At 44.3% G+C, this 17273-nt stretch overlaps 1 protein-coding gene across 3 annotated transcripts in view; it reads right to left on the bottom strand.

The window, feature by feature from the left end:
- The window catches only part of CALD1 (caldesmon 1), a 280641-nt gene extending 280439 nt beyond the window's left edge, over positions 1-202 (bottom strand). For 2 of the 3 annotated variants that reach the window (XM_090043515.1, XM_090043517.1), the window contains exon 1: positions 54-199. The gene's annotated coding sequence lies outside the window, so the exon portion shown is untranslated. Of the gene's footprint in view, positions 1-53 lie in introns of all 3 variants that reach the window. The other variant, XM_090043519.1, reaches the window with a different exon arrangement.
- Between the last annotated feature and the right edge of the window lie 17071 nt (positions 203-17273).

Here is a 17273-nt window from a genome sequence, read left to right as displayed (position 1 = left end):
GCAGTCAGATCACATCAGATCACTACAAAAAAAAATGTATCTTAATCCCTTACCTCTGCAGCTGAAAAGTTTTCAACTAGTAGGAAGGAAATGAATTACTGGCTGCTTAGGCAGGAGCACAGCAAGAAAGGCACACAAGCTGCCTAACACACAGCCCTATTCAATAAAACTACAGACTTTCCTTGGCCCCTCCCAAAAGTCAATGCTAAGTGAATACATATCCCTTATGTTTACAATTGGCAGCCAGTGGTATGCATTGTCCTCAATTTATTCTAATAAACAGCCAATGACTATGCTTAAGCCAAGGTGGGTTCAGCCTGCCTGCAGAGATGCCTGTCATTCCCTAGGCATGCTCAGGAAGCCACTCATCAGAAAACCAAGACCTAAAAAGCTCCGAAAATTCATGCAAGCTGCCAAAACTGTCTTGCTACATGCCCTTTTTTGGTTATCCTTAGCAGGGCCTCTGAAAGTAAATCCTCTGTCAGGAACAATCATAAGAAATGTTAATCTTAGAGAAAGAGGCTGTCTTGTTGAACACAAATGGAGCTTAAAAAAGGAAATATGCTGAAAGGAAAAGGGACACAGTAAACATATTTACTTTTTACATCCTTTTAAAAACAAATAAAAAAGCATATTTGCCAGATCCAGCTTCATTGTATTTTTTAATGAATACCAGGTGTAGGAAAGGAAATCAAACTGATTGGTTTAAAAAAATTTTGATTCTGCAGGAAGAGAGACAATATGAAAGGAGCATGAAAGTTGAGTTTGGCAGCCTTTAGACCCAGTCTGCATTTCAAATAGCACTGAAAAGTAACATACAGAATTGTTCATATCCATAAAAATATTTTTAAAAATCCACTGAAAGCTGTGACATACAGTGCTGTTCCCTAAGGATGTGGATGAGTTCAGGGAAACAGATGTCATGAATAGGTTTATAGCTAGCCTATACAGTCCGAAAAGCACTTTTTACTAACTAACTTTTCCTTTAACCAAGGAAGCTTGGACTCGTATTTGCCCAAAAGACACTTCTTTGCACAGCATCAAAAAACTCCAGACTATTCACAGAGTTTTTGGAGGACTTTTAGCTATACAAGTAACTTGAAGAAATGAAGAAAACAAACACAGAGAACAGAATGAGTTACAAATATATAGTGCAGTATGAATGCACATGCATATACATAGGCTAACCAGTACCACCGGTAAGCTAGACTGAAAGAAATATGCCCTCTGAAATGGTGGAAAAAGTGGACAACACCCTTCTCCACAAACAACAAGATAGTCTGCTCGTTTATACTTAAAATATATTCAAAAGCACAGTGAGTGAAGGCACAATACGTAATGAGGCTTTGCATGTAGGTGGGCTATTTCACGTGTATTTTCAACACCGTTTTGGGGTGTTACATTTTTGCTCCAGTCAGAGCCCTACGGATCTACTCACATGAGTAAAGCAAGGATTTGGCCCACACCCAGTGAACTTGCATAATTCTAGCTTGAGGGCAGGATGCTCAGTTGCTGTAAACTGGATTAGCTCCAAAGCTATGCTAATTTACATCTGCCCAGTAAGTTTATATCACAATTATTCCAGTGCCCTTTTAATATTAAAATTCTATTTATGAGGTAAAATTTCTCTTGGAATATTTTATCTTGGAATATACGTATTTCCCTTTAACAATCCAGCAAATGCCTTTGATGTAGGAGCTGTTTTTATGAATAACTATGTTAAACCTGAAATCTAACGCTAGCATGTTGGTACAACAGATTTCACATTCACAACTCACTGCAACAAAATATCTGATCTCTGTCACACTACAAACTTCACAACTTATGGGCTGCGCAACAAGCTCCAAATCAGAAGTCATCAATGAGACCAGACAGGAATATACAGCAAGATGGGTATGGCTCTGAGTATCTCCCCAGTATTGCAATTCCAGAATTTATAATAGACAGTGTCCAGTCCAGCCTGCAAGCACAATTAGAGACTTAAGCTGTGAACAAGTTTGTCAGAAGTACTCCGTGGTTTATTTCCACCCTAGTTGCTCACTTGCTGTATGACATTTATATTCACTAAAATAGAAAGCCAGCATATATTGCATATGTAACTAGGGCTTCATAAAACCAATTACCCTTTTCTGAGAGAAGTTCTGTATGTCATAGTGAATTGATTTCCATTCAGAAGATGCACTGAATTCCAAAATTCTAACACACATCACAATTTCTATTCTAAAATAGTATGTTCAAGTGAAAAAAAAATGTGAGCTAGCACAATTTCTTTTTCCCTCACACTTAAAAATGTGATAAACTAAACTATTAAGGTTTCTAAATATCATGTTCATGGACACCTCCTTGCACACTGTGGTAAGGAGCATCAGTATAAATACCTATAATAAATCCACAGTTAAAATATACCCACATTAATCTTAGCTCCATATTATAAAATAATTTAAAACAAGACTACCATGGCTGTAGTTGTTCACAGCTGGTAGCAAGGTTGGGTCTCCATCGACATGATTTTCCACCTTCCTCCACACTAACTTTCTCAGTCCTTCTGCTATCATGGCCTGGAGCAAGACTTCCTTCAGCTTGCTTGCATTTCTTGTCATCTCCTAAGAAAGAAGATTCCTTGACTGATCCTTCCCAACCCTTAATTTGTAGTTAGAAACAGGAAGTCTTCCTTTAAGAAGAAAACTTTTGACTTTTTTACAATGTTAATATAAAATCATGAAAAACAAAAAGTAGAAGTATATAGCCCCACAAGGAGCTGGACATGAAATCATTCCTGAATTAAATATACCATCATAACCAGAAACTGGTTCATAACCAAAAACAGCCACAACTTGGGACAGTCAAGGAAAGTGTAGAAGAGCTCCTCCTCATCTCTAGGTCATATAAGTGTGGGCAGCAAGGATGTGCATGCAACGTAACCTGAGTGTCTATGTGTATGGCTCCTTCCTAGACAAGATCTCAAAGTACATCCCACCACTGGTCTCACTGGCCATGGCAAGGAACAACTGACTACTGGGCATGCCACTCTTGTCATAATGCACAGCCACAGTGATAGGGAGCAATAGAGACAGCACAGTCAGAGAGCTCCCACTACCTGGAGGATCACATCTACATGTAGCCACAGAAACCCTGGGGAGGAAGGCCTTCACTTCAGCCAACAGGCATAAAACAAAGTGAATGGAGCACAGGCCCAGCTGGATGACTTTGGCCAGCAGCCAGGCAGGCTGTGCTGGTTTGAGGAGCCGGACCAACTTGATGATCTGTGACTAGACAAGCCAGGCAACAAGACTTTTGGAGGCAAGATGCCCCCAGTTGCAAAGATATGGACCAGGGGCTCCTGCAGCAGCCTTGGAAATTGTAGGCACCAGTCTGGGGTCTCAGGCAGTAGATGACCTGCCAAGCTGGGTAAAGTGGTAGAAAAAGAACAGGGGAGCATCCCAGCCAAGGTGATCAGGATCGAAGAGAAAGAACTGATCAAGACCAAAGCCCCCACCCTGGACAAGAACACAAAGGCCAACATTTGCCAGGGACAGGTTTGCCAGCAAGGGGCAATCACTAGCTCAACAAGTTGATCAAGCCCTGCCCCCCCTTCAGTGGTGGGTAGGTAGAGGATGGCCCTGTGGCAGAAGGCCATCTCAGTCTCTCCCCAAATTCTGCTTTCAGGCTAATTACCCATCTGACAATTTGGTTACCATGGTCACTGCTGAGGGCAGACACCCCTGCCCACATCTGCTTCAGGTAACCCTGAATTGTAACCTGAGCAGGACACATTCCTGAGGGAGGGGGGAACCTGCTCCCTTTGCCTACATGACTGGCCTCACACACCTGGGGTGGGGGAGGAGGCTTAACTCTCAAGTGTTCTAAGCAATGACATCATGACTGGGAGGGGGGCTAGAGACCCTGCCAGTCTACCCAGCAACCAGCAATGCATTTCAAATTGGTTGACTGGCAGCCAACAACTGCTGGCTTTCATTGAATCAGGTAAATGAAGTCATTAGGTCTATATAAGTTAAAGACCACTCAGGAGGAGGAGCAGAAGCATTGATGAAGACACAGAGTAGCTGAACCTCAGCATCTCTCTCTCTCTCTCTCGAAACACATAGACATCCTACGAACTGCTTGCCTCCAGAGGAAAGCTCTATCAGCCTCTGGATGATACTTGTGCATAAGCTACCTGAAATCTAACTAGATATATAGCCTGCAGTAGCTCAGATGAGCGATCAAGGCTACCATGCCACTATTTGCTCTAAGGTATTTCTCTGATATTTCTCTACTCTGTACCCTATTCCAAACCTACTCCTTGTAACCAATAAAGTTCTCCTATGTACCTAGTATGGGAGACTTATTGGGAGAGGGTCTAGATTATTCCTTGGGGTCCCCTTGGTCCAGCTGACTAAGGGAGACCACAATTTGTGCTTCAAACTAAGGGAAGCACCCCAAGTTCTTGCAGTGGGTCAAGTACCCCCTTCAGGTCCATAAAGCCTGCGCACCTTACAAGGCACAGAGCCACTAACAGACCGAGACTCGTGAGTGGTGGCAGCATTACCCCCAGGCTTGCGGGTGTGCTCCAGGAAGGGGGTTGGCCAGACTTGAGGCACCCCAGAGAGGCACTTGGAGCTTGGTAGGTTGTCAGGCACAGTGAGGTGGACAACTTAGTGCAGGAGCACCCCCTACTGGCCTGCCACAGACCCACTGAAGCAAGTAAAACCAGTACCAGAAGCTACTGGAGCTTCTTGGGCAGGGTCACTGCTGGTATTAAGATAGCACACCAGTGCCACAAAGCTGCAGCTGCCAAGTTGTGGAAGACCAGGACCTGATTGCAGTAGGAAAGGTTGGGGTGGTGCTAGCACCACTGCTATAGCTTTTCACTGATGCCTTCCCTGTTCCAAGCTAGACAGGCCAGGAGACATAAGAAAACACACATAGCTTTGAAGTCATTGCAGCACCAGGACAGGCCCCTAAGGCAGGTCTGGGGAGCGAGCATCAGCCTGGGCGCCCAGCAGAAATGTATTGCCTTTATCACAGTTGAGGCGGCACACTCAAAGGCACAACAAGAGCCCAACTTGACCTGGATATTGCTCTTACTACTCACAAATACAGTCACATCACCAGCATATGCAGTCACCTTAACTGGGGGGCTGGCAGCTGGGGCTGAGGCTGATAGGAGGGCCAGCTTTCTTAGACAACACTATAGCACATGGAACAGTGGCTCAAAGAGAAAAGCAGAGTATTCCATGGAGGGGGCAGCTCTACTGGACACCCCTGCACACTGGGGACAAAGTGCAGTGCTCCAGTCATTTTCAGGAGGCTAGAGATATCCCAGTACATGAGCCAGACAAAAGAGATGAAGAGGGGTCCAAAGCTAAAGGCCTCCAGAGCCTGGAATAAGTCATGGTTGACACAGGGCTTTCTCTTGATCCAGGGAGACAAGACCAATGCTCACAAAACAAAGAAAAAAGACTATCAAAAGTGGAAATTGGACCCAAAACATCAGTGCTCTCCAACACCACATACTATTGTGAGATGGGATAAGGTGGCACATTATGACTGCTTGTTATAGCAGATAGTGTGATTACACAGCAGTATTATGAAGAGCTGCTATAGCATGGAATTCCTGTAACTGGAGTCATTTCCAGACAACATACCATCTCCATATCGTCATTAGACGTGTATGGGAATCTATAAAGACTGTAGCTCACAAAGGTTTATCAGCTTTCTCTGTAAATTTTACAATCTAAAGATGAGATAAGTTTATGGTCAAGAAACTACATAACTAATCATCTCTTCAAGGACAGATAATTATTCTACATAGATTTACTTATGGGATGTCTATAGGACCTACCCTTTAATAGCACTAAACATTCAGAAGAAATGTTGTCAAAAGGAGCCCCTAGAGCCCTTGGTTTCTTTCCATTGCTTGCTCAGAGAACAGAAATCTTAGCTTTATGTCTGGAAAATTTAACCAGTCCTCCTGTTTTTCTTACTGTATCTTAGTAGCTTTAGACTTCTTCACTTCTCTACAACAAAACAGTACTGGCAACCCCAGAGAAGTTTCATCCTTGGTGCCAGGGCCTCTATAGCTACCATTCTGACCTCAAGGGACTAGGAAGGAGGAAAAATATTTGTTTCCATAACCCTGCAAGTTCCCACAATCTGATACATCCTCTCATTGTCTGATATGCCTCAGGGAAGGCCATTATTCTGATCTGTGATCAGTGTGCTTGGGCTAAGCCATTCCTTCACTTCCATATGTCTCTGTTTTTGGTGGCTTCCATAGAGAATTAGGTTAAGGCTGGCCAAATGTTTCCATAAAAGGAAGGAGCTTAAAAAAAAAAAAAGAACAAGCTACTCTGAGTTATTATTAAGCATTGGACAGGCAAGTTTCAAGGGTTTTTAAAATCAATTTTTACTTAAATCAATAATTAAACAAAAAAATGTCATCTATGTACCAGAAAATAATCCCGCATATAGACAAAGCATACGCTTCACAGCCAGACTTATGTAGACTTCATATATAAATTTCTTGCATGACTCATTCCAAAGAATCACAGTGCATCAAAAGTCCTTTACCGTTGGTAAGGGACATGAAGCAAGAAAGGGCAAAAGAAAAGAAAAATCATAGGAGAATAGCCTAGAAGGAATAAGAAATGGGCTAAATGAAAACTAAGCACTGGTTTTTTTAGAACACCAGCTGCACATGATTAGCTGTACCTAGCCTAGATGACCAGCATGCAAAGAGAGAATAGTCAAAGCTGTCTTTAGCAGAAACACGACAGTGAGTGCCATGTGAGGAGAAACTAGACATGTTCCATAAATACCAGCCAGCTGCAGCAGATAAGCAAGATTTCCTTCTACATCAGTATAATAAAGATGTGACATGTAGGAAGGCAGACAAGAAAGTGGCCTTCATTTTCCACTCCCAACATAAAGGTATGTCAGACAGGAGTGCTGAAATGGATCATAGTTCCTGTCAAACAACAAGTATCCATCAAATCCAGTGACTACCACTATTATTAAGCAGTCTGACCTTCTCAGTCTAACATTCAAATAAACCTGCTTTTCTGAACCCTACAGAGAAGAACTTTTATCTGTTCATGTCTAAGTTCCCTCTGGGTGCCTCTACATCTTCTCCCTGGTACTTTCAGAGAGGGATGTACTCACGCATGCCCCACACCTACCTACTTCCCACATAGCCATTCTCAAAACCTCTGCCTTGTGTGCTTATGAGCAGCTACAGAGACATCTGTGAAGCAGTTTCACTGCCATGTTTTGGGGTTTGGGACATGCAGGCAGGAACAAGTGGGCAGGGTATGCTTGAGCTTGCTCCTCACTGAGAGCACTGGTGGCACAATATCAACATGCCCTGCCACAATAATGCACTGCAATAACTTACATTAAGCAAAACTTTACAGTTCTTTGTCCTTGAGTACTAGGAGTAAAGGGGCACATCTAACACTTCCAAGACATCCCAAAAGGATGCCTGTATGAAATATGGGTGGAATTCAAACCCTGCTCCCTAGGGATGACCCTGGATCAGGAGTGCACACTGTAACTGGACAAACTGTAAAGGCTCCTCTCCGCATCACTAGAGCTATCCCACCTGCCCCAACACCTCACAAAGCAGAATGTCTATAGGAACTGTGTCTGGTCCAGGACACCTCCAAACACCCTTGGAAAGTCCCACAGAGTATACAGCTTGCAGCTCCTTCAGAATAAAGGCACTAAATAAAAGTATAAATGAAAGAAGATCACAGTAGATACTGTGAGTATACAAGACCCTGTCGATCTGACAAGGTCTTTCATGAAGCCCCTTTATAGCTATAGACTTTGTCTTATTTAGCTGAGCAACAGAGTAAAACTCCTTTGCTTGTCTCAGTAACATTTGGTTAGCCTTAGAACCTGAGTCTGGTGAGAAGCATACCCTGCTATCCTTTCTGCATGTGCACAGTACAGTGGGGGCAGTCAGGAGAGGAAAATGAAAAGGACTTTATTTCTACCCTTTCTCCCATGCTTCCTGGGGCCAGATGCACTTAAATATGTTAGATGGTTTCTTTAAAGAGCTACAGTGACTTGCCTTCCTTTTCTCCAACTCCCCCAACCCTGATGCAAGAGAAAAGCAAAAAAAAGAAGTGTACCCCAGAACGTTATGTCTGAGTTGCAAAGATATTGGGAGCTCCTCCAGGGTACTGCAGCTTACACGCCAGTGCACAGATGCTACTCATGGCATCAGCCAGCTGTCTGAAATTACCTTAGGTCCCACCCCATGAAGATGCAGTGCATTTTCTTTCCTCTAACAGAGATTCTGGACTCTGGTGTGGTTATGTCATTTGCACAGCGGATCTTAAATCAAGCTAAAGGTATATACAGAAACAATAGTGCAGATGGTGGTTCATGCACAGCTGTGTGGATTTGACACAAAGGTGAGTGAGCTTTTATTTGTTAGCTAGCCACCCAGCTGGCAGATCTGACTGGGGGAAATCACTCAGAAGTGCCTGAGAGAGAGAACAAGAAGGCCACCCACCATGAGCAGATTTGGTCATCCTTATTGTTACCGCCTGTCCCAAGTCTGCTTCATCTGTGGTACAGAGCCAGATGCAACAATCCAGGAAACCATCCATATTTATACAAAAGACAAAGGTGTTTTACACTTTCTGTAGGAAACAGTGTCCTTCTGCCTTTAACAACAGACTTTGTAGGATTCTGAGGGTGGCACTGTCTTTCCTTCAAAAATCACCCAAGTACACTCAGAAATTATCTAAAAATGATTACAAAATAGAACTAAACCAAAAGCCTATTAGTGTCCCTTCATATTTAAAGCAGTGTACCATGCTAGCAGCAAAGGACTTGCACTGCAATTTCAATGTGAAAACATGATTCCAATAAGAGGGGAAAGGCAATGTTAATTTGAATACAGGTAAAGAATCTGCATGTAGAGCTTTTGGAGATGAAACATCAGGACCTTCTTCATCCAGTGTATTACCAAAAGTAATAAAGAAGAATATCAAAACACGTTTAAGGCAGTGCAATTGACTGTGGTATGTGTGGTCCATGTTATATTAAGCAAACAAGGAAAGCACAGCAGCAGATAGCATCAGCCCAAGCATGTATACAACATACCATGAGGACATAAAAGGATATCGGGAATGAAATCTCATATCATACCCCTAAATCGTAGATATCAGTGTGAGGATTTCAGGAAGAATATTTCCTCACTTGGGTTTAAAGGGGATATCTACACTATGTTGTTAGCATCCCTAGGGACTGTTGTCTTCAAACGCATCCCACCCATCCTGGCTGTCATTGATGCATGCCAAACCCAGAAATGCTGTGCTGAAACCACTCTAGAGGCAACCCCTATGGCTCTTGAGAGTACCAGGTCATGAACACCCCAAAGTGGCATCACTGCCACATTTTCAGATTTAGTATGTGCAGGTCGGTGGGGCCAGCTTGAGAACAGCCTCCCCAGGGACACCAGGAGCATAGTGTAGACATTGTTTCTAAACCCAAGTGAGGAAACAAAGTCTGTGAAACATTTGGACTAGTCCACAGGATGGCTGAATAGACATACCCAACATGTTAAAAAAAAACAAAAAACATAATTATATGTAATTCCCATTTAACAATAGTCATTGTGGTGCAAAAAGCTTGTTCATTTCTGCTCAAGTGGGATCTTATTTTTCTTGGGATAGTTAGTTACATAAATGTATGCCATATTTATATATTCCATAAAAATAATCCAAACAAGAAGGGAAGAGAAAGCATCCTGGAAAAAGATATTTTACCCAGAACCATAAGAAGAAGAATTAATCATGAACAAAGTGACCTCACCTTAGTGAAACCAAAATAAACAGCATAATTATTCCAATGAAAACAAAATACCTGCACATTTCAATCTGAAACCAAGCCACCCTATGAGTACACAGTGTCCCCCAAAGAATGATGGCCTTGCAGCAGTTTTGTACATTAGCAGAAGGGAACTATATATTGGGTTGTTTTTTGAACCTTTACCACTGCCTCTCCGGGATCATATATGGCAGGAGAACTCTGGCCTCAGAGACACCTCCTTTCCTGAAGGGCATGCCCACTTTGTTCCCCACAGAGCACAAAATATGAACAACAGATGTGCATTATTTTCCAAACTTCTCTCCTTTCCAAGTGCAGTGTAAGGATAGGGCTATGCAAAATTGCAATGAAATTAAAAATGTTCAGAATATTTGAGTATCTCCTCAATTTGTCTTTTAAAACTAGTTTACCTGTACAAAATGCTTGCATTAAACTGACTCATTTTGAATTGAAAGAGCTTCACACTGAACACTGTTTTCACTCCTGAAAACATGGTGCCATCATATAACTTGGGCAGCCAAATTGCAAATCTCAAAGAAGTGGTGCAAACATTTTGGGGGCAGGGCAAAGAATCTTTGGGCTTCATTTTCTTCTTACTTAGACTAGGCTAAAATCAGGAGTAAGTATAAGGAAGTCAGTGTAATTCTTTCCCCTATCCTGCTGTAAGTGAAGGGAGAATCAGAGCCTTTATCTTCTGACCCTGCTAAATTATTCAACTTCCAGCAATGGCTTAGGCAATAAGCAAAAGTTATGTCTCAGTCACTAACTTGGATTCAAATATAACATCTGGCATTAGCAGGTAACTGATCTGTGCATTTGGCTTCCACGGATGCCCATGTTTGCCCACATCGGTCTATGCTCGAGTGCCCCATGTAGATATAACACAGAACTGCTGCACCTTCTTCCTCCGCTATGGTGCCAATGGGGTTAGATGCCATGTAGGTAATCATTGTAGGAAAGCAGAGTCCTGCACAGATGTAGGGGCCCAATCCTAAGCACCACATGAATTGCTACACAGGCTATGGCCCCTCAAGCCCCAGAAGGACTTGCCTGTGGGGAATCCCCCAGGCAAGGTACGTTTTGCCCAGTAAATCAGATCAGCCATAATTGGACGTGCCCCACAACAGCTGATCTGCTTTAATGTCTGTTTTTACCTCTAGGGCTAGGCACAGACAAAAAGCCTGAAGCTGAACTGATTCAGTCTTTGCAAGTCAGTCTAACCTGCAAAGATTGAACCAATAAGCAAATGAACAGATCTTGATTCAGAAAATGTAACCACCTGCCTGCAGAGGCTCAAGCCAGAAGCCAAGGGGTGCTACAGCATGGCTCTCTGGCACATAACCAACATGGGCTATGTGTTCGCTTCCTCTTCCTGCTGCCCCCGAGGTCTCTGGGATTTGCACTCCATAATCATAGTACCACAACTCTGCACGGTTGCTCATCACTTCCTCTTCCTGCTTCCAGGCACCTCTGGGATTTGTAGTCCACAGTCACAGCCAGCACTAAGTAAGCCAGCAGGGCAGGGCAGCCCTGTACTCTGGGGAAGGAGAGTTTAACCCTCTCCTCCCCCTCCCCCCCAGCCCCAAGCCCTAGCAGGGTTTACTTCAAGGGGCCAGTGAGCCAGTCGGTGAGTCCAGTAAGACAGCCCTCACTGCTCCAGCTAGGGAGCACAGGGGCAGGGCCAGTGCTGCTCTCTGGAGCAGATAGCACAACCCAGCCCAGGGCTGGAAAGCATGCTCAGTTGCTGGTAGACTCTGATTTAACTTGAACCAGGAAGAGGTCTGGGACAGAAGTTCCATAAACCAGTTTGTCCTAAATCAGTTAAGTCTGATACTACATTCAACCAGGTTTATATTAAAACAGTTTCAGCCATTTTGAAACTGGTTTATGTGTACTGAACTTCTGTTCTGTTACAGGTTTATGCAATGTCTGTCCCAGACTCCTTGCTGGTTTAAGTTAAATCAGATTCCCCCAGCATCCCAGCATGCTCTCTGGGCTGGATGGGGCTCTCTGCTCCACAGCAGAGCTACCCCCTCCCCTCTGCTCCCTGGCTGGAGCTCCATCAGAAGCCTAACTTCCCCCTGCTCCCTCCCTCCCTCCTCTCACCACTCACTGCTAAGCAGAGATCCCTCATCCTCTCTGCCTTACACAGACACCTCTAAGCATTATCTAGCATACCACATGCTGGCTATGGTCTGTGCTGAAGTAAACCAGACAAAGAGAGATAGGAGAGGCTTAGGGATCTTTGAAGCTAATCAACAGGTAGTTGGTAATGTCCCTTCTTCCTTGGAACAGATTGTTTAAGAAGAGCTTGACCTAATGAGAGATCCTTTTGTTTTGGTGATGCAGTGATAAATGCTGTGTAAACCCCTGTTGGCTCCCTCACTGACTGCGGGGGGGGGGGGAGGGACCCCTCCCTAATCAGAGCATCCTGCCAGGGCCTGGCCATGCCCCCCCTCAGCTCAGCGCTTAGGAAGGGAAGGGAGGGCTGCTCTAGCACCCCTCAGTTTCTAGCCTGAGCCACTGCAGGCATGTGTCTGCATTTTCTCAGTTCAGAGGGCATATCTATGTGGTTACAAACTGATTCAGCCTGGGCAGATTAAACTAACCTGCAAAGATTGAATCAATTCAGGCATAGGTTTTTTGAATGACTGTCCCTAGCCACAAACAGCAAAACATTTCCTGATTAAAAAAAAACAAAAAACAACTCTTTACAGAACTTTGGGAAAATGCACAGGAGAAATCTGCAGTTGATTGGAGTATGATCACTCAGCTTTCTCCTACATTATTACTATACTTGCACTAGGAAGCTCTTGTTCAGGGCTGTCCAACTGGAAGCCTATGAGGGGTTAAATTGCAGCCCCAAGCTCCTACCCTACTACCACTTTCCCCTTGGCTGTAAAGAGACTCTGTGGAAAGTCTCCCCATGACTATAGCTGAAGAAGCTGAGGGTTCCAGGTTCCCCTTCCCTCCAGCTTCCTCTTTCCCACTGAGAGCAGTGCAGTGGTGCAGCCTGCAGTTTTGGGGAAGGAGCCAGTGAGGTGCAGTGGAGGAGTCTGTGAACAGCAACCTGAGGATGGGCATGGAGCACCTAGATGCATAGTGCAGTGATGGAGGGGTGGTGGCCAGCATGCGGTGCAGTGTAGGGGAAAAGGGTCTGAGCAGGCAGTGCAACAGAGGGAGACGCCTGGGTACATGATGAAGTGGGGGGTACTCCTGGTGGTGTCAGAGGTGGGAGCACTGGGGCACACAGTTCAGTGGTGGGGTGCACAGTGCAGTGGAGGGGTATGCAGTGTATGGCCCCCACTGGTGCAGGCCAAAAGACATGCATCCCCTGGCTGTTTATAAGTTGGCCAGCCCTGCTCTTGTTAAAAGCAGAGCCCTACTGCAGTAGGTACTGTATCTGCACAGATGGTCCTTGCCTGGAAGGGCTTAACATCCAAATAGATAAAGAGAAATGAAACAGAGAGCAAATATCATTATTCCCTTTCCTGTAGATGGAAATGGAGACAATACGTATATAATCATCTTGCCCTGGGTTAAGAAGCAAAATTTTACTAGACATCAGTTTCTCTGCAGTGACTACCCATTTGTAATAGTCTTGCTGCACTTTCACCAATGCCTAAGCTACAGCACCTTGCCTTCCATTTACCAGAAAATGTATACATAGGCAGTTACCACAGAGCAGGTAAAACATAGTACATCCCCATTTTCCTTTTCACCATGATAATTTTTTGTACATTCAGACCCAAAGAAAAATTAAAATGATTTGCCTGAAGTCATACAAGTAGTACACAGCAGAGCCAGGAACCAAACCCAAATTTTCTGAATCTCAGACCAGGATTTATCAGCAAGAGATATCTTCCCTATCTGATATGCAGGGATCCTGGTTTTCCATTTCCCACAGATAACCATGGATTTCCCCTTTTTTTTTTCTGATAAACAGATTTCTCCTTTTAGCAGAGAAACCCATGAATTCCCTGCTTTTGCAAAGAGCTCTGCAGGCTGGTTGAGCTCCAGCCTGCAAGAGCTGTTTGTAAACAGGATAGGAAACCCCCAGCCCTGCCTGAAGGGGAAGGGGGAGGGGGAAGGGCGGGGCCTGAGGCTCTCAGTCAGCCACAGCTCCACTCAGCTCAGCTTCACTTTTCGCTCCTGCAGCCTGAGGTAAGTGGGGCTTGCAGGGAGCCCCTCTGGCAGGGCTGGGGAGTTGCAAATCACAGCTGGAGTGAGCCAGGAGCAGTCCCCACCCCCACCTGAACAGGAACAGCAGTGGGGCAGCTGGCTCCATGCTGCTTCTGGTGCAGCTGCCTGTTGTTGAGGCCAGGAAACTGCAAACTTGGGTCCCTGGCCTCATAGCCCTGGCAGCTGGGGGCTCCCTTCAGCAGACCCCTGAACTAAATGAAAGAAGAATTGTTGAAAATCTCTGTAAGAGAGGACACTGGCTGGAGACCTGAAAGAGAAAAAGAGAACATAGCCCCTATTTTTATACACTTTTGTCCATAGTGCGACAACTATGGACAACTGCAGGGGCAACTGCATTTAGCTTAAGTACTGAAAGAATTAAATAGTTAAGGTGCTCTGAATATACATAAAGGTAGTAAGTCCTAAGGCTGATTCAAATCAATGTAATGAATAAAAACTTAAAATTAAGAAAGGGGAGGTGGGGGGTGGAAACAGACTCTCCAGGATATTGCATCACATTTGCATTAGCTTACCACACAGCAAGAGTTGGGGGCAAACTACAGTGGACTGCAACTGCGTTAAGGTGACTGTAGCACATCCAATGTGTGAAAGGTAGTTACTGTTGTTATTTCAAATACATCCCTCCCACAGTCTTCCAGACATCCAACTATTCTGGACAGATAGACTTTATGCCAAGCGTCAGCAACGTTTTTGGGCTGAGTGCCAGAAACAACCCAACCTTGATTTGTAAGATGTTGGCATACCAGGGGGGGATGGCAGGGGAGCCACAAGAGGCTTGATCCTTCTTGTGGCAGGGCAGCCTTCACCTCTTCCCCACCATCTGCCCAGAGGCATGCATGTACCCACCTCCAACAACAATCCAGGCCAGGGCTCTGTAGACTCCAGGGCAGCTTCTTGCAGCCTCTCTGCTGCATGCTGTGAGCAGCTGGGACTCCATGGCAGAGGCCTGCCCAAAGCCTGGACTGGATCTGGGTGGCAAAGTCCAGGCCAGAGCCTAGGTCAGTTTTCGCAAGTGGCCAGGAGACTACAAGCATAGAGCCCCGGCTCAGCTCTTTGTGACAGCGCACAAACCCTTGATACTTGCCCTGTGACAGCATAGCCCCAGCCCCTTCCCTACTATCGACCCCAAGGCACATGTGCCAAGCGAAATGCCTCCATAGGTCACATTTTGGCACACGTGCCAGGGGTTGCTGACCCCTGATCTGTGCCATTCATTTACACACACCAAATCTCCAGCATTGCCCAGGACAAGGAAGCTACAGAAATATAGAAGAAAGAGGAGTAGGAGCATCAGACAGGAATGCAACAGCATTCCATCTATGCTCAACTTTCCCACACACTTTGCTAAGCCAAAAAAAAATAGTCTGTCCTTGGTTTTATCCCACTAGTAGGGAGGGCCTGCAATGTTGGTTTCAAAAGAAATGAAAGGATTAAGTGGGAGTGGATAGGAAGGAAGCAACTGCAAAAACATTGGTGTTAAGCATAATACTAAAAACCAAATACAAGGACTACTGTACGTGGATTTATGAGCATGTAAATCCCCTAAATTTATGTAATAATAAATCTACTGCACATCAGGCCAAGTGATCATGGCCTGGATGTGTGAAAGGACCCATGGAGAAGGTTATTACTACTAATGCAGTAGCAACTAAAGTCCTCAAACTAGGAACAGACCCAACTCCTAATTGTATTAGGCATTCCTTCCAGTCTGCAGCAGGAGACAAGAGAGATACTTAGAAAGGAGGAAGCCTCAGGTAAACAAGGCCCCACACAACAAGCTGAACATTTCTGACTCCCCCTTAATCTCCACTCAGCATTTGTAGAAGTTACTGCCTCCCTAATGAAACATCAGTCCTTGCATGGACTGCCCCAAGAGATGGAAACACACTGCAAGAATATCTTGGAACTTCTTCCTTTGCCAAATATGGAAAGAGAGAGCTTGTGGGGTTTTTTGCTAATAATCTCCCATGGGATTTCCTTCTCCCCAGGTGCATCTGGCTTCCTCTTAAGTGTTCTGGGCAGAGTAGCACAACTGGCAACTTCCTGGAGCAGCTTCATTTAAAATTTTTAAAAGGCTCAGCTAGGAAAACATGCTGTCGAGAACAAATGTTTCTGGGCTACTGAATTGATTTTGTTTTATATTTTCTATCAGATTTTCAGTATGCCCAAAAGTTGCATTATAGAATTTGTCAGGAGAAAATAAGATCATTGGGTATATAATTAGGCTTGGATTCTCATGTGCCAAAATGTGGGAGACTTTGGGATTCTGAGAAGTATATTTTCTTAAGAATTCTATCAAACTGGTCAGCATTGAAGTTGTTGACAATGTTGACATTTAAAATATCATCTTGCAGTATACATTTTAAGCAAGATAACTCTGTGCATCTCATTGTCTTGAATTTTCTTGACCTTTGCCTATCTGGGCACAATCCATGAACAGTAATCCATAAAGTCGGAGTTGAAAAAAAATCTGCCACTGCTCATGGAGGAAAACCATGAGTCTGCATTGATATTAAACATATAGGGACCAGTTACATGGCCTACCTGAGGTATTGCAAACTTGCCCACAGATCACAGCAGGTATGAACTAGGCTTCACTTGCGTGGCTCTATTCTTTCTAGGCAATTGCTTGTCCTCCCGGAGAGCACTCTTAAGTACAGTTTCCTAGGGATCAATGGCTATATGGGGCCATTAGGAGGTTAGTGAAGAGAGAGAGGTTGTAGTGTCATCACTGTACAGGCAGTCCTCAGACTTACAACACAATTGGTTCCTGAAAACCATGTCTTAAGTCAAAACATTGCAACTCAGAACCAGTTTTTCCATAGGAAAAAAAGTTATAAATGGGGCATTGGTTCCTGAATCAAGGCCCCATACCCTATTTTCACCAAAAAATAACCCAGAATTTTGTATTCGATCAATTATAGATAAGTAATATAGCTACATTAATGTATTTCATTTGTAAATAGCAATCATATTGATTTAGAAGGACTTCTTTGAGGAGACTTTGCTGGACATTTTAAAGGGCTCTTGGTTGGACTTTTTGAAGGGTTCTTGGCTGGAGTCTTCTCAGGAGTCTTGGCTGCAGGTTTTTCTGGAGTCTTGTCTGCTTTCTTAAAGACAGTGTCCAAGGAAGTTTGGACAGATGTTCTCCAGGGAGATGGGTGATGCACCGAATTTGTTCACTGGCGTGGCTTGGTGTCAGATCAAGTATTGTAAAGTCGAAA

Source organism: Crocodylus siamensis, chromosome 4, assembly GCF_052110815.1.
Source record: "Crocodylus siamensis isolate JL-2025a chromosome 4, ASM5211081v1, whole genome shotgun sequence".
NCBI lineage: Eukaryota > Metazoa > Chordata > Crocodylia > Crocodylidae > Crocodylus > Crocodylus siamensis.
Note: the sequence above shows the minus strand (reverse complement) of the source record. Positions and strands in the feature narration are given on the sequence as shown.